Here is a 22349-nt window from a genome sequence, read left to right on the forward strand (position 1 = left end):
GAGTCCAGCCTGGTCTACAAGAGCTAGTTCCAGGACAGGCTCCAAAACCACAGAGAAACCCTGTCTCGAAAAAACCAATCAGGATGGATGGTACATGGCAGAACACAGGTTAATAGAAATGGGTTAATTTAAGTGATAAAAGCTAATTTGGAATAAGCCTAGGCTATAGGCTGAGCTTCCATAATTAATAAAAAATCTCATTATTTGGGAGTCAGCAGTACAGAGAAAGACTAGCTACACTGAGGTGCCTGGCTTAATAGTTATGATGGACATTTTCTGTATACCTCAGCCTACAGGGCATGAATGCCCACTTAAGGCCTTAACTGATGGCTAGGGCAACCTTGACAACCTTTATTCTCTCTTAAGATGAGGACTAAAGACTGAAGAGATGTCTCAGCAGTTAGGAATGCCCCAATATATGCCAATATCCAGCAATTCACAACTACCTATAACTACAGCTTCAGGGGATTCTGACGCCCTCTTCTGGTTTCCACAGGCATTGCACTATTGAACATGACCACACATAGATAAACAGGATTAAAAGTGAGGACATCCAGAAAACAAGGCCTCCTAAACACCGTAGGAATGATGCTCATATAAACCCAGAGACTGTAGCAGCACGCACAGGGCCTAAGCCAGATAGGGCCCCTGCCCTAAGAGAGGAAATGGACACAATTCCCATCCTAAACCCAGAAGATAGCTCCAATTGGTAACCACTTGCAAAGGAAAAACTGGTTTTCTACAATAGGGTCTCACTGGGTATACAAACCAATCTTAAGGGCAGGCCCCACGCCCAGGAGTAGATGAGGAACACAAAATTAACCCAGTGGAATTTTCTGGAGGTTCTTAGTGTCATAATGGTTTTCAGGGCATTTTCTTTTTTTACCTTACTGGTCATATATATTATGGTTTCCGGTTCTGCGTTTTTATGGGATATCTGGATGAGCAAACAGGTATGGCTCTGTGTCGGTATCTGTTTCTTTCGATTTTTTCTTTGGTTACTTTTTTGTTTGTTTGTTTTTGTCTGATTCTGGTTCATTTGTTCTTATTTTATATTATTTTACTTTATTACAGTTTTATGAATGGCAGCTTGTTTTCTAATGAGAGAAAAAGAAAGGAAGTGAATGGGGGTGGGAAGGGAGGAGGGGAGGATCTATGAGGAGAGGAAAATGTAATCAAAATGAAAAAATAATAGAAAAGAAAATTGTTTCTAAAAAACTAGAAAGCCAGGTGTGGTGGCACTCACAGAAGCTGGTGGATCTCTGTGAACTGGAGGCCAGCCTTGTGCACCGAGTGAGTGCCAGGACAGCCAGAGCTACATAGCAAGACCTTGTTTCAAAAAAGGCGGGGGGAGGGGAATAAATAACAGACTTTCTGATAAGACTATGTCCTCACCTTTTCTGTCCAAATAAAATGTAAAAACCATGCCAAAGTTCCCTCTATAGAATATTTTCAGCACCTAATAGAAATTTATGTACTTAGTTTTTCCACCGAGGACCACTGCATGTTGTAGGAGGCAGAAGCGGCACATGTAATGGTGGAGTTTGTGTGGTCTCAGGTCCGCATGCTTGCGACACCTTGGAACATGTTTGCCAAACATAAAGTGTAAAGAAGGACCCATTTTGGGTATGGAAATTTCACTGCAGAAGCTTGTCTCTAAAGAGACTTCATAATAAGATGGTTTTGCCATGAGGTAAATGCTGAATAAATCTTGAAAGTGTGGATAGTAGGCAGCGGGGTGGGGGGGACTCACTGGGGGTCCCAACAAGCTGAAGAACTGTTGGTGACTAAAGGCTGCTGGGGGACAGAGCCCCCTTTCTTCAGAAATGAGGCCCCGAGAGGCTACTCATGCTCCCAGTAGTGTGCCTTGCACATGTGCACACACGGATGGCACTAAATGGACTCCGTCTGCTTTTCAAAGAGTTGGTACAGCTGGGAGAGAAGAGTGGGGGCTTGGGAGGAGCTAGAGGGAAGGGAATTGGAGATGGGTTTGAGCAAAACACATTATATATGTATGTATACATTATCAAACAATAAAAAAAAAGGAGCTTGGCCGGGCGATGGTGGCGCACGCCTTTAATCCCAGCACTTGGGAGGCAGAGGCAGGCGGATCTCTGTGAGTTCGAGACCAGCCTGGTCTACAGAGCTACTTCCAGGACAGGCTCCAAAGCCACAGAGAAACCCTGTCTCGAAAAAACCAAAAAAAAAAAAAAAAAAAAAAAAAAGGAGCTTGGTGCTAGGTGGCTGTATATGTATATGGGCATGTGTGGGCTAAGCCTTCCACAGCTCAGCTGGGAAGCCTACAGTCCCATACACCATTGAAGAAAACCCAGCTCCCCATTAAGAAGACAGGCATACCACAGTGGAGAAGGAAGGACCAGCTCCAAGTCCATTTTTGCGTGATGGATCTTGTCTCTGCCATTTCTATCATACACACTAATCTTTGCTAATACTGCATTGCTATATTTGCAACAAAAGCCAAAATCAAATGCACCTGAGTTTACTAACTCTTTAGTTCACTTGAAGTACTTTCCTATTGAGAATTAAATATTAAAAGGAAACAAATGGCTGAGCCATGGGGGTACCCACCTTTAATCCCGGCACTCAGGAGGCAGAGGCAGCTGGATCTCTGTGAGTTAAGGCCAGCCTGGTCTACAGAGGAGTTCCAGGACAGCCAGAGCAACGCTGTCCTGAAAAGCAACAACAACAACAAAGAAATGAAAATGAATGTCTCTACACATTTTTACAGTGGTCTTCGGGTTAGCTCTTGCTATATTTATAATGATTGTTTTCTTTGTTGCTTTTACAAACTACACTTTTAAATGGATTTAAATTTAAAAAAATTAAAACATGTACTTCCTAAAATTAAAGCACTGCATAGTGTATCCTATACAAAAATTGCCCCAAATGACTTTTTACTTTTCTAAGCAATTCTTCTTTGCATTCACATCACACAGATGTGCCTCCCCTGAACTGTCAAAAGCGTCAGGAAGCCTGATCTATGCAATAAATTGTAAGGTCTTCAGAGAATACCTAGGACTTCCGCCTCGGGCACTGGTGCCACCAGCAGCGCCATCATAAGCAGCAGTATGAAGCTATTGAGTCTCTGTTTTTCAACACAAATCCAGAAGATTGTGACTCTGGCAAGATGGACATTAGAATTTTAATCATCTCACTTTATTTAGATCAGCCTACAAGCCACAGTATTTTTCAGTAGGGCAGTCCATCATTCAGTGCTTGTGGCCACTCTTAGATGATCCCAGAGTAAAGCTAGTGGGGTAAACAGAAGGAAAAATGGGGACTATGGGGACACAGAATGGAAAAGAGCCCTTCCCTTGGAAATCCGGCTGGAACCTCTTCCCAGCAGAGAAGCAAGAATTCCGGCATGTGTATCAATTACTGAAGCCTCTCTAGTCCCAGGTGTATACCTGTAATTTTCTAGGAATCTCACCAGAAAGCCCACTCACAGGAAATGGACAAGTACGAACGCCTTTGTGTAACCCTTCCGCTTCTAGTTTTATGAGATTATAATTTCACCCCAGGCATCTCCTCCACCTCCCTATCATCTCACTTATTAAAGAGGAGGGAAAGGGGAAAGTGGTTTTACAGCTACTTTTTGAGATGTAGCTTTAAACACACACACACACACACACACACACACAATGCATATTAGGCTAATTTAGGACAGTTAATTGTGATTTTTCTTGGAGGAGCCAATTCCCACACTTTCCCCTAACCCTTGTGTTGAAAGTCTGCATTAACATTATCTTTAATAGAACTCCTGTTTCCAACCAGCTATTCCTGAAATTCTTTTATGCCCTACAAATACAAATTTCAACTTGGTTTTAGTAGAAGTTCATAAACAATTAAGGGAACTCCTGGGGCTACTAAGAGTGAGTGACAGCATGCTGCCTCTGTCCCCTCACCTTTGACAGATATGACTCTCTATTGAGATGTTTATAAAATGTAAACATTCTAAGATTTATCTGTAAATAGATTATCCTGTCAGAGAAAAGCGTTTCGATCACTAATGTGAAGATGGTATCATTAATATTTAATAACGACTTTAATTCTTCTCTGAATGAAATACAGTTACAAAATCAATCCACCTATAAACATCTTGAGTAAATAATAGATGTAGGAAGTGGGGATTTTTCTATTATACATCTCAGATCTCATGCTAGTAAAGCCTTAACCTTCAACTCAGGTGAAAGACAAGTACCATCCACGCCACAGGACTGCCCTTACATTTCCTTTTTCACCAGCAGCTAACAGAGTTAAAACCACAGCATTGGGGGCTGGAGAGATGGCTCAGAGGTTAAGAGCACTGCCTGCTCTTCCAAAGGACCGGAGTTCGATTCCCAGCAACCACATGGTGGTTTACAACCATCTGTAATGAGGTCTGGTGCCCTCTTCTGGCTTGCAGGCATACACAGAGACAGAATATTGTATACATAATAAATAAATAAATATTTAAAAAAAAAAAAAAAAACCACAGCCGGGCGGTGGTGGCGCACGCCTTTAATCCCAGCACTCGGGAGGCAGAGGCAGGCGGATCTCTGTGAGTTCGAGACCAGCCTGGTCTACAAGAGCTAGTTCCAGGACAGGCTCCAAAAAACCACAGAGAAACCCTGTCTCGAAAAACCAAAAAAAAAAAAACCACAGCATTGTTATTCTTGATAGCCTATTGCAGACACATCAGATATTTTTGGAAATTTGGTCCAACTATGCTTTTACATTCAATGCTGAATTTCGGTGATTTGTCAAAATTTAAAACAAACAAATAGAAAAGTGATTATGTACCTAGCCAGTGCAAGAATATAATTCCTCCTCTTAATGGCGAGTTGTGAGTTAGTGGGCTCAACTAAAATCAGAGGGCAGAAGGTTCTGAAGGCCCGAACTGTGAAGTGAGCAATACTGTGCCCTGGAGTTGAAGAGACAGACAGATGTGATCTGTTTCCATGGAGTTCAACATGCCCGATTCTCATCTGGGACAAAACTGAAAGGCCTGAGAATCATTATCCGCAGAGGCAGTTCTATAGCCCTGGATTGGCTAGCTGCTGTTCAAGATTCTCACCCCCTTTTCAGGGCAACATTTCCATCACTCTCACAAGAAGCATTATGTCCCAAGGACAAACCAATTTCCTTCACGCAAATGTACGACGTGTTTGCTCTGCGATATTTCCATCAGCGTCAGTGACACACGAGGAAAACCTGCCCTTTCGCTTCCTAGCAGAAAGAGGAAGCAGACTGCCACTTCATGCACAGCGTGACTTCTCTGCTATACCATTTCTTGACTCATTTGCGTTTGCCAAGACAGATGCACTCGCCATCTAGGAGGAGTTGGCAGGAAAGCAGCAGCCATGTCACAGCCGTGACGAGCTGGTTCGCCATACTTAGCAGTCCGACACGTAAGTAAACCATGGAGCTGCGAGGTTGGTTGGAAAGGCAGAGTTTAGGGGTTGATATTTAACTACTCTGCCACAGCTCACATTTTTATTCTTGTCAAGACCTCTCTGTAGTCTTGGCCTCCACAGCTGTAGAGCGAGAGGTAGCCCAGCTCCTCTCAAAAGCCCTGCTAAGGGGGCTGGAGAGATGTATGCAGGCATACATGGAGGCAGAATATTGTATACATAATAAATAAATAAATATTTAAAAAAAAAAGCCCTGCTAATATTCCTGGCATCATAAAATGAGATTCAGCACTAGTGCTGTCTCTTGTCTTAGCCTGCACCGAGCCATCAGTTTCTCTGAAAGAAAAGATGTGGGGTTGTGGGGTTTCTTCTTTTTTCCCAGCTTCCCATTAGTTAATAAGGTTTTGAGCTTGAGACTAGACCGAGTGCAACCCACAGTGACAGAAAAGTCCCCAGGGTATCGTGTCTGCCCACTCTTCTTCATCCTCCAACTGGTGGGGGCCCACTCGCAGCTCTCAGTTGCAATTTACCAAATGATAAACATTAACATTCCCTTCCAAAGGGGAATCAGCAGACATTCCCTTTCAACACTGAAAAAAAGAAATCACCAAGCTGATGATGGGAAAAACAAAACACAAACCACCACCAAGACCTCAATAGAAAAGAAACTCAACAAGGCTTACCATCTAAGACTTCTCTGGCCACGGTGGGTGTGAGTCTCCTCCTCTACAGGCTGCCCTACAGAGGTAACGGAGTAGTTACCACATATCAAACTATTCTGGAAAGAAACTCCCACCTACCCCTTCTATTCTTCCAGGAAATCGCTCAAATGTTCCGATCAACTGCTGTACCCGCACTTTCTCTAGCCTTCCCTAAGGTGCCAGAACATCACTCTCGTCCGGAATGTTTCTCGAACCACATATGTAAGATCCGATGGTGCTTAAATGAACGTTACAGGTACTTTGTGAGCTCACAAGCCGCAGAAATCAATTGACGTCTTGCATAGAGAAGTCTTGAGATTGATTTTTTTCCAGTAGAGAACCAATTTGAGACTTTAGGAGATGCACAGATGCCAAGGATGCTGAAAAACTATTGGAGCTTAAGGAGAAAGAAAATCACAGAGGTGTGGAACTTGCTCGTCTGTACTACTAGATTAGTACTCAGGGAAGCAACCTCTTAGACAAGGATGCTTTTCAGGAGGGGCTCACTGGAAAATGATTGAGAAATGCTACACAGCTTCTCCAGTGGTCAGCGTGGAAAGGCAACTCTCCAAGCACAGAGAAGGGATACTGTTGGAGGGTTTTCCCCACAGTCTTGCGTTTAATGTGGACTACTGCATTTTTAATGATGTGAGCCTCCAGTGGACTCATTCTTTTTTAAGAAAAAAAAAAATGACCTAATTCTTTGGCATTCCATACAATGCATGTTGCCTCGTTCTTGTGGCATTTGAAAATTTTGAATTGTGGCAGGGAGTGTAATTCAGTGTTAGAGAACTTGTCAAGGACATACAAAGCACAAGATCAAACTCCAGCACATCAAAAGGGAATGAAAGAACTATCAGAATGGATCTGTTCGCTCAATAAAGAAATTTAAACATCATCAAATGAATGTTGCATGCCATTCTAGGCATTGAGTATCATAGCAAGACATAAAGCCAGCGTCCAGGCCTTTCTCAAGGGTACAGCTGCTTGGAGGAAGGTGTGGAAGAGCAGGAAACAGAAAAAAAGCATTGTTTCCCAAAATACAGTGTCACTAAACAATCTTACAAGAACTGTCACTAAAAAGTGTCATGATACTTTATTTGTGTTTTTTTTTTTTTTTTTTTTTTTTTTTTTTGGTTTTTCGAGACAGGGTTTCTCTGTGGTTTTGGAGCCTGTCCTGGAACTAGCTCTTGTAGACCAGGCTGGTCTCGAACTCACAGAGATCCGCCTGCCTCTGCCTCCCAAGTGCTGGGATTAAAGGCGTGCGCCACCACCGCCCGGCTACTTTATTTGTGTTTTAACAAATAAAGATTGCCTGAAGATCAAAGTGCAGAGAGAAGTTACTAGAGGCCAGGGCGTGGTAGCATACACCTTTAATACCAGGACTCAGGAGACTGAGGCAGACAGTTCAAGGCCACCCTGGGTTACACAAGATTGACTCATCTAAATGAGAGCTCACACAAAGGTGTCCCAGCACTTGGGATCCCACGCCTTTAATCCCAGCACGAGGGAGGGGGAGAGAGGAGTGATATGGCTGGGCAGAGAGAGGAATATAAGGTGGGAGGAGCAGGAGCTCAGAGCAGTCAAAGGACACAGTCTGGAGAGGCGGAGGCAATCTGAAGACAGGATCACCCTTTTGGCCTGAGCATCAGTAAAAGTAAAAGGTCTCTCTAGTGGCTGATCGCTCTACTCTGACCTCTTAGCTTTTACCCCCTTTTATCTGACTCCAGGTTTTTATTTTTTTATTTTTTTTTGGTTTTCTCGAGACAGGGTTTCTCTGTGGTTTTGGAGCCTGTCCTGGAACTAGCTCTGTACACCAGGCTGGTCTCGAACTCACAGAGATCCGCCTGCCTCTGCCTCCCGAGTGCTGGGATTAAACGCGTGTGCCACCACTGCCCGGCTGACTCCAGGTTTTTATTAAGAACAATTTGAATACATACTACAAGAAAAATGTGGGGTAATAAATCAGAACATATTCTACGATACCACTCGTTTTCTTCACGTTAATCTCGTTAGATGTAAATATGTGAAGAAAGCCATCTTTACTCTAGTTCATGAGCCTAGCCTCACATCTGAGTTTTGCCTCTGTCTGTAAAATTTCAGACCTTTCAGAGTCTGGATTTTGTAGCAGCATATCTTCTTCTGAAATCCGCTTAATTACTATATCACATTTATTTATTTATTTCTATGTGTGTACATATGCATGTGGGCATGTATGAGGAGGTCAGAGGACACTTTTCAAGCATGGGTTCTCTCCTTCCACCATGTGGGTCCCAGTGATCTAGTTCATCAAGCTTGGTGGTTCTCTTCCCTTGTCCCCTCCCCTCCCCTCCCCTCTCCTCCCCCTTTCTCTGTCCTAAGGATGTGTCTCAGTGGCAAAGTACGCACCTTGCATGTGCAAGAATCTGGGATTGATCTTCAAAATTACAAAATCAAGTCTAGTCTACGTGAGTGTACAACACTTGATGTCAAATACTTCCCAACCCACTGACCGTGATTACAGTATCAGATACCACTAATTCGATTTCTCAAACAAAGACCTAGTTTAGAAAGCCAAGATGAAATGATTCTCAGTTGCTGTCTGCTTACTGCTGATTAAATTCTGCCTCCTCCAGACCCATCCATCCCATTAGAGATATGGGGAGGGGGCACATACCTTGAGGACTAAAACAAAATGATACTTTCAGATGCATTTGTATGATAAAGAACTTGGAAGCAGAATTACGGCGGTGAAGTAAGCTGAAGCCCCCAAGAACGAACCATCCAAAAATGATGTAGAGGAAGGAAAACATGAAATACAGCTTCAGATACTCACGGGTAAATGATCAGGTGTGGACAGACTGATACTATCAAGACTCTCAGCAATGTCAGCTAAAAACGTCATCATCTGATTCCTGCACAGAAGAGCAGAGGGAGGCGCTGTCAGCTTCTTCAAAGGTCCCCTTTAAAATTCCACTCATAGCTGTCACATGGACCTGCAGAAGGAACGGGAGCCGAGGATTGAAATCTGTGCCCGCTGACTGCATAGTCAAGGACTGAGTGTCTTCTTGGGGTCGGGTACTCTGAACCACAGACAGCACTTGCTGTAACATTGGGAAGCGTGGTGAGCAATGACACCCTGATTCACTCTTACTTTTCATTCTCATTCTGGCAATGGCATCTGTGAGAAAGAGCTCAAATTAAAAAAAAAAACGTGGGATAGAAAGAATGCCGCATGAGGAAATATGGCTTCGTGTTTTCAGATGCCAAAACACAAGTCAAATACATTCCTTTGATTTGTTCTGCTAAAGCGCGTACTGTCGTTGGCAGAGACGGAGTTCAGAACAAAATGGATCACTCACTTGCATGCTGTCATACCGGGAGCATGCTGATGAGGGTATGTCTATCTTGTTGGGGATTTCTTTTTTCTCAGATACAAAGGCATCTACTTTCCTGGGGCTCTTTGTCCATCAAAAATCAAATTGGTTGCTAGGAATGGCAATACCTGCGGAATTTAGATGACTTATCTTGTTTCCAGTCAATTCAGCCGAGCCACAGGGAATATTCAAGGGCTGTGCTAAGGAGAGCTGAATAGATTTAACACATGACAGACTCAGTCCCCAAATCTTCTTGCTGGATAAAGCATTAATTTAAACTTCTTCACTCTTGGTGGTAACACAGGCAGGGAGAGTCAGTTAGACGCAGGTAGATACACAATTTTTAAAAATTGTTAACGTCAAGTCCAATGGATCATTAAACCACTGAGAGTAACAATTTCTCTGCATCTATAGAGAAAACGTAACCAGGGGTTGCAAACACAAACAACTACAGGGGCAGACCTTCAGGAGGGAACGGGATCAGCTGTGCTAAAAATCATGCAGTCTTCTTCCTTGTCTCTTTTATGTGCTGTTTGTAACAATGCTACCAAGAAATAGGCCTTTTCTAAGTGAAAATGAGACATCACTGCAAGAATAAACAGCCTCCCAAACAAGTAGACAGTAGGTGGTGGGCTCTGAGATGTGCTAAATGGGAAGCCGCATTGCCAGGGCGGCGTGAGAGATGCCTACTTGGGGCTAGGTCTTTTTGGCTACCCGCTTTCACTGTCTAACCTACTGTAACCTGGCGAGTGCCTTGTTTACATATCTAGAAGCGTCATTTTGCAGTACTAGACTTTACATTCCATGTCCATTTATCACTTATTGATTCTGGGTACAAAGCTAAAGAAGCAACTTTCAAATTTCACTGTAATTTGAAGCCCACATTGTACTGATTCAACAGCACAGACCAGAATGATCAGCATCAGTGACTTGGACGGTTGACTGCCTGGGGTATCAAGCAACACAGGCCTACCAATGCCCTTAGCCAGCCATGCATTGCTGAGCAAACCAATAGCACAAGAAACCCTGGCAGCATGAGCCACAAAGGGAAGTGACCGCTTAGGACAACCCTCAATATGGCAATTTAAGACATGGCTTCTAGTAGTATGGAAAGTCAAACTTCAGGAATTATTTTTGAAAGGTCTACTTTGGGGTCTGGCCCCTCTCTTTCTTTCATTATTGACCAGATAGTGTCCCTTAATTTTGGTGACTATAGTTCCAGGGGACATTTTAGCTCCAGGTCCCTTGGGTAACAGGCTTTCTCTGAATCTGTGCTCTCTGGTTCCCCAGGCACACGGTTCTCATCTTCAAAAGCAGTGATCACCATAGTCTCATGATGGGTTTTTATTTGCTTGTTTTTCCAATTGAGTGTCTTCATTGATCATTTTTGTCTCTCTGTTTGGTAGGCATTTGTAATTTACTCGGGAAACGGTTACTGTATTTTCTCATGTTGACACTGTTATGTTTTTAAGGTTTAGTTTACTTTTACTTGTGTATGAACGCAGATCTGTGCTGGGTATGTACATGTGAGTCCAGGTACCTGCAGAGGCCAGAAGACGATGTTGGATGCCCTGAGCCTAGAATTATAGGCAATTGTGAGCTCCCAAACATGGGAGCTAAGAACTGAATTTGGGTTCTCTGTAGGAAAAGCAAACATTCTTACCTAAATTATGTCTCTAGAGCCACTGATATTATTTTAGATGATAGAGAATGGCAATGAAGCAATATATTTAAAAAAAAAAAAAACTTTTACTATTGTATGATGGGACTCATCTACTGGGAGCTAATGATGTGGGCAGAGGCAAGCTAACAACATATAAATGAACTTAAATATATAATATGTTATATGAAGGTTAAGTTCTAAAGAGAAAAACAAACACTTGAGGGATACAGTGACTGTAATCTTGCCATATAGAGGTCATTTAATTTTTGTTTGGTGAGTGTCACAATGAAGAAGTATGGACAAGAAGGTGAGTTGGCACCTGGGACTTTGAGGAAGAATGGTCCAGGACAAAGGAACAGCTAGCTGTGTGTCAAAGGCCCGAGAAGAGCATGCTGGTGGTGAAATTAGACGGGTGTCTGGGAATAGAAAGCAGAACTTAAAAGGTTTTTAACATTTTTCTAATTGAGAAGAAGTCACTGCAGGATTCTGGCATGTGTGCATCTAGTGGTCTGTCCTTAAAAACACTTAAGACAGTGCTTAACCTATGGTGGGAAGAATCCGCTTCCCTTCAAGTCACTCATGTGGAGGTGTTTTAAGTCTTGCAGAGAAGCTTGGGGAAGGTCTTTAATTGATTTCAGTCATGATGTGGAATCAATATAAAGCATTTGTTAGATTTTTCTCACATTTGTAATTTGATGTCTGGATGTGCTAAGCACATGTCCACTATGCTGAGAACAGGAGACAGAAACTGCTTATGTAGGACAAAGATCCCAAAGCAATAGAGTTCCAGGGATGTCCCTGACAGAAAACAGGGATGTCAGAAGGGCTCGGGCCCCTGTTTCCTTGTTGTCTCTTCTCCTGAGGGAGCACCCTGACAAAGCTACACAGCATAGCGCCTGTTGACACCCATTCCTGGATCTGCCCCTGCCACCCAGGAGTTCCTCCTTCTCACTCTCTCAAGCTCTCACCTATGAATGAACCTTCTTCCGAAAAACACCCCCTCTGTGGTCCTTGAATTTCACTCTCAAAGTCATAAGACAAAAATCTACTTGTCACTGACCCAGTAGACTTTGTGTGTAATGGTGAGTATCTCATACCTGAATTCTTCAGCTAAAGTCCACCTGAAGTTAGAGGAAAGGCTTCAGTAAACATTTTGGGTAATTCCATGCCCTACAAACCAATTCCTAAGTTAAAGTCCACCTAACACAAAAAAGGCCTCCATGAAACTTAGTGACACCCCAGTTCACCCCCCATGCCTCACTTTAGTTTCTGCCATCAATCCTGGAGTGTCTCAGATTGGAAGCATGACATTACGTCATCGAGGGAACTCCTCCAGTTACCCAATACCTCTGATTTTTTTTCCTACTAAGCTCCACCTATGAATAATACAATAAAATTTCTTCCTAAAACCCACCCTCTATGGCCTATGAACTGCATTGTTTGAGTCCCCAAGACAAGTTCCCAAAGCCACTTTCTCAGTGGATGTTTTTGCATGACTGTGACCACTGAGCACCCTGACTCATGAGCTAAAGCCCCCATCAGTTGAAAGAGAAGGTGTCCATGGAACTCAGGTGTACCTCTCTTTCTGTTGTTAATTAGAGAAAGCCTAAAATGTAGAGTTGGGCATTTGAATGGGAAAGGGGAGGGAGGGAGAAAGAAGGGGAGAAGGGACAGGAAAAAAAGGAAGAAAAGAGAACTGTTCATCCAGCTTTGTTTCCACCAATCTCATCCCGTGTTCTACAGTCCGACTCCATTCCTAAAATCACCATGGCAACACAAAGACCATTCAAGAGGAATGAGGCTGTGCGAGATTAGGATACTATCCCCATTCAGATGTCTTCAGTGATAGGTGGACGGGTGGCGTCTTAACATGAAGGTTTTTTAATGAGGACTTTTTTTTATTTTTTCATCTACAGTAAGTGAAAATCCTAAGCATATTTGAAATCACCCTATGACGCAGAATTGTTGAGACTTCATAACCGGAAGGAACTGTTATCAAACTCAGAACTATAGACGACTTGACTCATATTTCCTAGCAGCGAGTATTGCTTTTGCTGTCTATCTGCCATAAATTGAATATGTCTGAGTTCTACCTCAGGGTTTCATGACAAGGTCCCACCTTTCCTACATGCAAAATGTGTGGAGACTGTTAGGTTTTTGAAATCTGCCCATTGGCAACACTGTATTAGTCCTAATAGCATTACAATTTGTTTTGCAGTCAGGGGATCATGAATGCTTTTGCTCCTACATTGCTGCAATGTCACAAATGTTATAGCCCTAACTTAACTCAAGGTGATAGCATCAAGAGGGGAGTTCTAGGGGTATCATTATGTCATTGAGGTTCATAAGTATTTTCCTTCTAAGAGCCCCTCAGCCCTGTCCAAATTCCTTCCCATTCTCCTGTGAGGTTACAGAGAAGGTTTAGGATGTCCATCTCCCCAGAGAGGGACTAGAATGACATCTTGATCCCAAGTTTCCATGCTCCGGAAGAGTGAGAAGTATTTTTCCTGTTGTTAATAATCTACCCAGTCCATGGTACTTTGCCATAGCAACCTAAATAGAGTAAAATATATAATAATGATACTTTGGATTAAAATGTTTAAAACAACAGTATAGTAATTATGTATGTGCCCAGAAACTCAAAAGAGAAGGCAGATTACTGGAGTTAAGTGTAGAAAATGTTTTTTAATTTTTTTAAATATTTATTTATTTATTATGTATACAATATTCTATCTGTGTGTATGTCTGCAGGCCAGAAGAGGGCACCAGACCTCATTACAGATGGTTGTGAGCCACCATGTGGTTGCCGGGAATTGAACTCAGGACCTTTGGAAGAGCAGACAATGCTCTTAACCGAGCCATCTCTCCAGCCCCCAAGTGTAGAAAATTTAAGTCATTAACTTACAAGCTAGATTTTATGAGGACATAAATGAGAAATAACTGAATTAGCTACTGACTCAGGAAAGATCACTTGAATAAAAAGGCAAAATCTAATTTGATGTTTTTAGGGAAGACCTGTGAAGAATGCTGGGTCTGACGAAATTTCTACAAATGAAAGTTAACTTTCTAAAGGTAGTGGAGAGCTTAGACGTGCGTCTCCACAGACCCTGGGTTTTGGCTTATCCAACAAGTGCCATAGAGGAAATACTCTGTCAAGGTTTACATTATGGCTTATATTCCCGAATAACCATGTACACTGAACAGCAGACCTATCACCATCCCATGCTGTTTTCACATCCTGCTCTCGCCCCCACTAAAGCAATGCTGACCAGGTAGTCCGGTATAATCACAGGCTTGGATTGCTACAGAGAGATAAAGGTTCAAAATGAAAGCAGACTGAACAATCCTGGGGACACAGGTCAAGGCAGGCAAAATATGGGTGAAGAGATTTTGAAGACCGAGAAATCTCTAAATGAGAAAAGGAAGAATCGAGCAGCCTAAAAGGTCTTGGCATTGATTTTCGTCAAGGATTTAGTGATAAAAGAACAAAAAGCAGAAGAAATCAGGCTAGTCATGGGGGATGAGGCAAACATCTAGAACCAAATCTCCAATAGCAGTTGGGAAGAAGCATTTTTACCCACATGTCTGGGGACATCCAGATCCCCCAGCTAAAACCACATCTGTGGGATTTGAACACTAAGATCTCGGGGGTAACAGATAGAAAATAAAATCTCAAGGGGAAAAGAATCCCTAGAGGGGAAGTTGTCCCACAGTGGGATGTGATGTACGTCACAGCGGGCTGTATCTCAGGTCAACTGGAAAACAATCCTGGGAGAATTTTTTTTTTTAATACATAGTCCCAAGACTCACCAGAAATTGCCCATTTGATGGAAAGCCTATTGCTACAGACATGATTTGACGATTCCTTACAATTTCGTGGGTGGCTGACTTAATTTCCTGGAGTTTTCTCACTTATAAAGCAGGGCTAATGAGGAGCCCATTGACAGTGTCAGACTACACCTTCCAGGTGTTCTCACGACTGATAATTTCTACACCTTCCTGCCATCCGTGAGAATGATCTATTCCAGGAAGCATCACAGAGCTAAAGCAGAACAAAGTCACACCCTAAAGTCTGGACAGCTCGGATTCTGCTCCCCACCTCTCCTGTGCTCTTTCTCTCTTATGCTGCCATGCTTTCTCACCTCCTTCGAAGGAATATTTTTTAACATTCATCCATTTATTCATTTCCTTATTTAGAGCGTCTCTCTGTGTGTGTGCGCGCGTGCGTGCGCATGTGCGTGCATGCGTGTGCAATATGCATACTTTGCGTAGCAGGTATATAAAGATCAGAGGAGGGCAACTTGCAGGAGTTCTAGAATCATGCCAGGCTCATCATGTTTGGTGGCACCAGCCTTTATCTGCTGAGCAATGTGACTGGCCTCCCTCCACCATGACATGCGGCATCAAGAGAACCCTTATTAAATGCAACCCTTTGATCTTGTCCGACCCACTTCCAGAACTGTAAGAAACTGAGCTCTTTATCAATTTCATACAAACAAACATTTGCTGAGAGTGAAATTTAACCAAATTATTAACACAAGGCAGGATGACAAAGTAGGGGTGAGGGACCAACATGCACTGCTTGCTTTTGGGGGTCATCACATAGATGACCACTGCAAAAATGGGTAAAAGGTGGAAATCTTCCATTGGGGGCACCCTCCTCCTCAGTGGTGAATGTGGGCAATGTCTGGATCTTTCCCTACTGAGCAGCCACACCCTACATGAAAGCCTGCCTCCCACTCCTCGATGCTTATTTTGACATGGGACAAATCGGAGGGAAGTTGTCAGGGCGTGCTTGTTCAAACCATCAGATTTTACCAAAAGCCTACCTCACAGTCCAGGAAGGGCTGTGACTGTACTCACAGGACACACACTGTAATTTCCCCAGTTATGCAGCAAAAACATCCCATTCCGTCGCTGTCTAATTGGCTTTTGGTTTTGTATTTAGGGCTATAGAGCACTGCACAGACTAACTGTACTATAAATATTTAATTAAACTTCTAAAAGAGGATGCTGGGCTCTTTTCAAAGACATGTACTCAGAGGAAACACATGTAAATCACAGAACCATTTTATCATATTTTTATATTGTCACAAACAACCGTGAGACAAGTTCCTAAAGGTGGAATAATGGCATTTCCAAATGCTTTGCCAGCTTGGTTGTCAATTTGGTTGTGTTTTTGTTTTGTTTTTTGTTTTTTCCCCGCAACAGGGTTTGTGTGTGTATGTGTGTTTGTGTGTGTGTGTGTGTGTGTGTGTGTGTGTGTAGCTTTGGAGCCTGTCTTGGTACCCGCTCTGTAGACCAGGCTGGCCTCACACTCAGATCAGAGATCCCCCTCCTTCTGCCTCCCACATGCTGGGATTAAGGGCACTGCTTGCTTTTGGGGGTCATAACATAGATGACCACTGCAAAAATGGGTAAAAGGTGGAAATCTTCCATTGGGGGCACCCTCCTCCTCAGTGGTGAATGTGGGCAATGTCTGGATCTTTCCCTACTGAGCAGCCACACCCTACATGAAAGCCTGCCTCCCACTCCTCGATGCTTATTTTGACATGGGACAAATCGGAGGGAAGTTGTCAGGGCATGCTTGTTCAAACCATCAGATTTTACCCCAGTCAATTTAGGTCTTGGATGGTGCTCTTTTTTTTTTTTTTTTTTGGTTTTGGTTTTTCGAGACAGGGTTTCTCTGTGGTTTTGGAGCCTGTCCTGGAACTAGCTCTTGTAGACCAGGCTGGTCTCGAACTCACAGAGATCCGCCTGCCTCTGCCTCCCGAGTGCTGGGATTAAAGGCGTGCGCCACCACCGCCCGGCCGGATGGTGCTCTCGGATACGTTTTTTACCATGCCTTTGCCAATAATGCAGGACGTTTTCGATTTTATTTTTTTTTTTTTTGCAAATTTGTCAGCTACTCAAATTAATAATTATTGTTAACATACACATATGGCCTATTTTGCACGAGACACACCATTCCAGTGTTTCAGGTGAGTGACAGACAGGATTCCAGAACAGTTGTTGACATTCTCTGGTCCTCGTATACATGCTTGCTTTAGTTCACTGTTGTGAAAATAATGAGAACCCACTCTGGTGATCACACTCATGAGCATACAGAATGTGGCAAAAAAAAGGGTTTCATAAAAACCAGTGATCTGATTGGGGCAGGAGGGGGAGGACGCAGCTATGAACTAATCACCCAAGTCCTTCAAAGGGGGACGAGAGCAGCCCTTCTCAGCCTTCCTAATGCTGTGACCAGTTTTAATACAGTTCTTCTTGTTGTGGTGACCCTGAACATTAAATTATTTTAGTTGCTATTTCATAATGCTACTGTATAAATGGCAATGCAAATATCTGTGTTTTCCAACGGATTTAGGCGAACCCCATGAAAGGGTCTTTCGAGCATGAGGGGTCATGACCCCCATGTTGAGAATCACTGCTGGGAAGTTATATAATAAGAACGAGAGGGATTCAGTGTGAGAATGATCCTTTGTGTGGAGCTAGAAATGAATAGCTCAGAAAGCACACAACCTCTAGGAACACAGTTCTCGACATATCAATCTAAGGAGCTGAATTCTACCATCAACACGAGAAGCTTCGAATGAAATGTGCATTACAGCAAGCTGACAAAAACTCAGCTGCACCGACATTTGGGGTCCAGCCTGTGGGACCCTGAGCAATGCGTATGGCCGTGCTGTTCAGGATGTCTGACTCTGGGTGTTCTAAGCTAACATAAGTGAATGGTTTACCTGTTACACTTGAGATAGAAAACTAACAGGATACACCGTCTCTTCAGTTCAGCTATCGCTATTGTTGATATCATGGTGGGGGGTGAAGGTCGAAACACAAAGAGATTAGATAATCAAGGCAAGGTTGTAGAGGTAGACTGCAGAACCAGAACCCAAACCCAGATGTCTGCACATCTGGAACCATGCACCGTGCTTTCTCACTCCCTCAGCATCACCTCCTTGCTTAAAACTGGCCTCCTCTCCCTCTCAGTCACCCACCCCTTCCTTTCCTTTCCGCTTTCCTCTTTTCCTTCCCTTTGTTTTCAGGGCCCTGAAACACATTCTCATTTTCTCTGTCTCCCCCACCACCCACACACTTTCCCTCCCCTGCCCCCCCATCCTGCTTTTCTTCCTTCCATCCTTTCTACCCGGTTGTGTTGGTAATTTTAGTAAAGACGTCTACCCTCCGGCATTATCTGCTCACCTCCGCCTTGACCTGTATTAGGATTTGGTAAAACGGCACTGAGTCTAGGTGTGAAAAGACCTATGCCTGTTTTATTTGGCACTGCCCCGCATTGGGATTTAGGATTATTACACCAGAGCACAGCATAATCGGCAGAAAATCAGTGGTAGGCTAAAAGGGCTTCAAAACAATGGTTTTGTTTACTTGTTTTTTTTTTCCCTTGTGTGTTTATGGGTTGTTTGTATTTCAGTGCTGGGAGCCAAGCCCTGGGCCTCATTCTAGCTAGGCAAGCTCTCTTTTACTGAGCTATACCCACAAGCCCCACACGTTACTGGACATCTTAATCACAACAAAGTGGGGTTCATTGACCCCCCGCAATAAATGTAAAAGAGATGCACTTAATATATACTATGTTTTATGCATCAATATTCATACTTGCATATTAATATGACTTAATTACATTAGTTTGCAGCTAATTAATTTGCTGAATATAGGATGCTCTGAATGAACGTATATAGAATGTAGAAGTCACTTCTCAGTATTGTGAGGGATTGTTCCAAGAACCCTCTTTGTCCTAAAATGCACAAGTGTTTGTATTTGTGAAAACACACAGGACTCTACGAGGTACACCAGTGCCCTCCCACAGTTTATGACGGACAGCCTCTGCATCCTGTGTAAAACCAGATGCCGTGAAGAGATGATGCTCGTGGTTGATACGCTCTCTCCTTTTCTCCTTTGACTATGTCCATTCTATATTTGAATCTGTGGCTGTGATGCCAGCTAACATGGAGGGCTGGCTGCCACCTTATAATGAAGCAAAGACGAGAAGCGTGAAATGGGAAGCGCATGCAGATGATGCAGATGAAATCCCTCATTAGCACAGGAAAACTCAAGTGGCATCTTAGACAATAAAAATCTGCTGCGGGAAAATTTGCCTGGCTTCATGACATTTCTGTGACATGGATGCTGTTGCTCTGAAGAGCATTCCTGGAGAAGTACAGGAAAGGAAAGGACTGTCGGTGAATCGAGGTGCGCCTGTCACTGAGGAGTTAGAAGAGACTAGGAGGCTGGCTGGCTGAGACCATCACTCACTTCATAATTTCGTCAGCAACACAATTTGGAACACAAACTACCTATCAGCGATTGTGTAAGGCCCTGATGTGGCAGCTATAACTTAGATGGTTTGGAAAAAGCTAGAGAGAACAGATACAATGACCACACGCAGAAAACAGTCCAGGCAGTACAGGACAAGGAAGGTGCTTCTCACTCCATAGCCTCATTTGTCTATTGTGTAATAATCTCAAAAGAAAAAGTTATAACAGAGTCTCCAAGCTCAACTTCTCATTTGACAGCCAGAGCTGTTTGACTTCTGTGGGACCCCTAGAGGGTTTGGGCATCACAGTGGGTAGACAGTCTAAAAATTGAGATTTATCATCTAAAAAAGAAAAAGAAAGAAAGAAAGAAAGAAATTTTGATTAAGTAAAACAAGAATGTCTATGACTTAGGGGCAGGGAAACAAAAGAAAAATAAACCTTTCTGAGAATCACTTTGCCCCTACTAAGCTGACACCATCACAATCAGAACTGCCTGGGAACCAATAACTTGTCATGGCTAACCCAGGGAAAGAAAGAAAGGAGGGAGGGAGAGAAGGAGGGACGGAAGGAGGGAGGGAGGGAGGGAAGGAGGGAGGGAGGGAGGGAGGGAAGGAAGGAAGGAGAGAAAGAGATTTGTACAGATATTCATCCCTCCTGCTGCTTAGGAAATTGTTTCATTTATTAAATATTTGTGGTGGATCCATGACGCGACAGCAAGCCACTGTTTAGACACTTGCTAGAAAACACACTAACTATGCCTCTGACCCTGTTGTCAAACCTGTAAACAGTGAAGGGGATAGTGACAGCAAATCAAACCCACCAGCCTCACTGGGAATCAGAAAAGGTCTAAGTGCAGAATTCCCTGAAACTCCAAAATGCTGTTATGCCCTGGAGACCATCTGGCCAGTCATGCATTTTCACATGCTTCTAAAGCCTCCTTAACTCCAAATCTCTTCTACACAGTCTTTAACGCAACACATCCCGCATTTAATGTAAAGACATAGTCGTTGGTGATCACAATTGTGGACAGGCAAAGGCTTAGTTTCCCTCTACCCCTCAAAAATAATTTTCTATGCCTTAGTGTCTGAAATGAAGACTCCAGGAAGATAACTCTGTGCATTAGTCACATGCTCCTAGGGAGCAGAGCCTAAAATGTACAGTATACAAAAAAATGAATATTGACAAAAGACTGTGTGCTAAATATTGATTAAAGACATCAATGACTGTAAAAAGCATGTTGTTTTTTCTTTTAAGTTAATTTCATTTTTAACTAATGTACAAGTGAATCAAGAAAAAACAGAATCATATTGCATATGGCATGATTCATTACTGTTTTGAACTATTTTGATAAACTGGACCTACCCTTAATATAAGGGCTCTTGAGAAATATATGACGTGGCTATCTCCTTTTATTTTCTCATGTGCTATGCATGTGTGCAAATGCATGTTCACACGTGTAGGCACCCATGAGTGAAGGAAGATATGCATACATGCATGTGCACATGTGTGTGGAGAACTCATACAAATATTGGGAATATTCTTCTATCAATTTTCTACTTTATTCTTTGAGGCAGAGTCCCTCAGTCAAATCGTGACATAGCAGAATTTCAGGGACTTAGCTAACGGTGTGCTTGCCCGATATAAGCATGGGTTCTAGAGCTCCAAATCCAGTCCTCTTGCTTACACAGCAAGTAATTTAACCACTGAGCCATCTCCCCAGCCCATCTTATCTATCTTTTTAAATGATGAGTCTAATATCCATCAAGTTTTTCTCTTGTTCATGATATCCTTGCTGATACACATTGCAGAGAAAGCACTAACACTTATCAAACTAATCACACCTCGAATAAAATGTTTGAAATCTTAAACCAAGTCTGTGTTTACAGAATTTGTACATTCAACAATTTTTAGGTCAAAAAAGTCCACTATAATTGAGATCTAAACAGCTGACTGAGAAATGCAAGGTCCCGCCCACTGCCTGAGATTTGTGGAGGATCCAAATGATGTCATTGGCTCGATAAGGAATTCCATGCCTGGCTCCTTGGTGGATGAAAATACAGCTGAAGAGCAGCAACTACTTTGCGTCAGTTCCCGTTTCATTCCTGTATAACCAACCCCTGCACTAAAAACTGGGTAATAATGTAGATGAAAGCAAGAATATCATCTGACCGGTAATAGTTTTGAGTTATGGCACCTGGCAGTGCAGACGCTAATGTGGGTTTTCATTTGCCTGGATCCAGTAAAGTATGTTGCATCTGTGAAACTGGGGAAACCTGACCCATGCTTTCCTACCCTGATATTGTTACCCTTTCTTGTAAACCCCAGCCCTTCCCATTTCCAGAAATATGGGGTCATTTGCCAAACTATCACATTTCCACTACAGATATGAAGTTGCCTAACTATATTATGGAGGAAGCTATTAAATATTAATTTTCCTTAATATATTTTATGAGACTTGAGAGGTCCGTACAAATGCATCTAAAATGGTAGCGAGCCATTTTTAGAAAACAAAAGAATATAAAAAGTTTGTAGAGGCAAGCAATAAACTGTATTTTCATCTAAGGTGGATAATAAGTGTATTTGGTACATAATCTTCAGAAACTCGGAGTACACTAGATAATTGTGCCTGCTCGTGAGGTTATCTGCACAGGTCACTTGAGCAATTCTTGGTCCTTCTGCTTGTTAGTCCACTTTTCAATGTCACCATCGTTTATGCTGAAAGTGTTATCTCGGGAGTAATCTGTTCACGTTAATTGAGAAAAACTAAATACCCCCCACTATCCTAAGGCCCCCTGAAAAGCAAGGCTGTGATGCACCCAGAGAGTTTAGCTGCATATAATGTACTGGTCGGATAATATATCCTTTAGTACGTGGTTAGGTGCACAGACCTGCACTTGCTGCACTGCTAAGGCGAAGTCTAGGCGGCTAAGATTAACTAT

The 22349-nt window shown here is 42.9% G+C and overlaps 1 protein-coding gene across 3 annotated transcripts in view; it reads right to left on the reverse strand.

Moving 5' to 3' along the window:
* The window catches only part of Csrnp3 (cysteine and serine rich nuclear protein 3), a 184743-nt gene that overhangs the window by 159461 nt on the left and 2933 nt on the right, over nucleotides 1-22349 (reverse strand). Inside the window, exon 2 of one of the 3 annotated variants that reach the window (XM_057755103.1) lies at nucleotides 8931-9090. The exons of 1 other annotated variant lie outside the window; for it this stretch is intronic. The gene's annotated coding sequence lies outside the window, so the exon portion shown is untranslated. The remainder of the gene's footprint in view (nucleotides 1-8930; nucleotides 9091-22349) is intronic. One more of the 3 variants, XM_057755104.1, reaches the window with a different exon arrangement.

This window comes from Chionomys nivalis, chromosome 22 (genome assembly GCF_950005125.1).
Source record: "Chionomys nivalis chromosome 22, mChiNiv1.1, whole genome shotgun sequence".
Lineage (NCBI taxonomy): Eukaryota > Metazoa > Chordata > Mammalia > Rodentia > Cricetidae > Chionomys > Chionomys nivalis.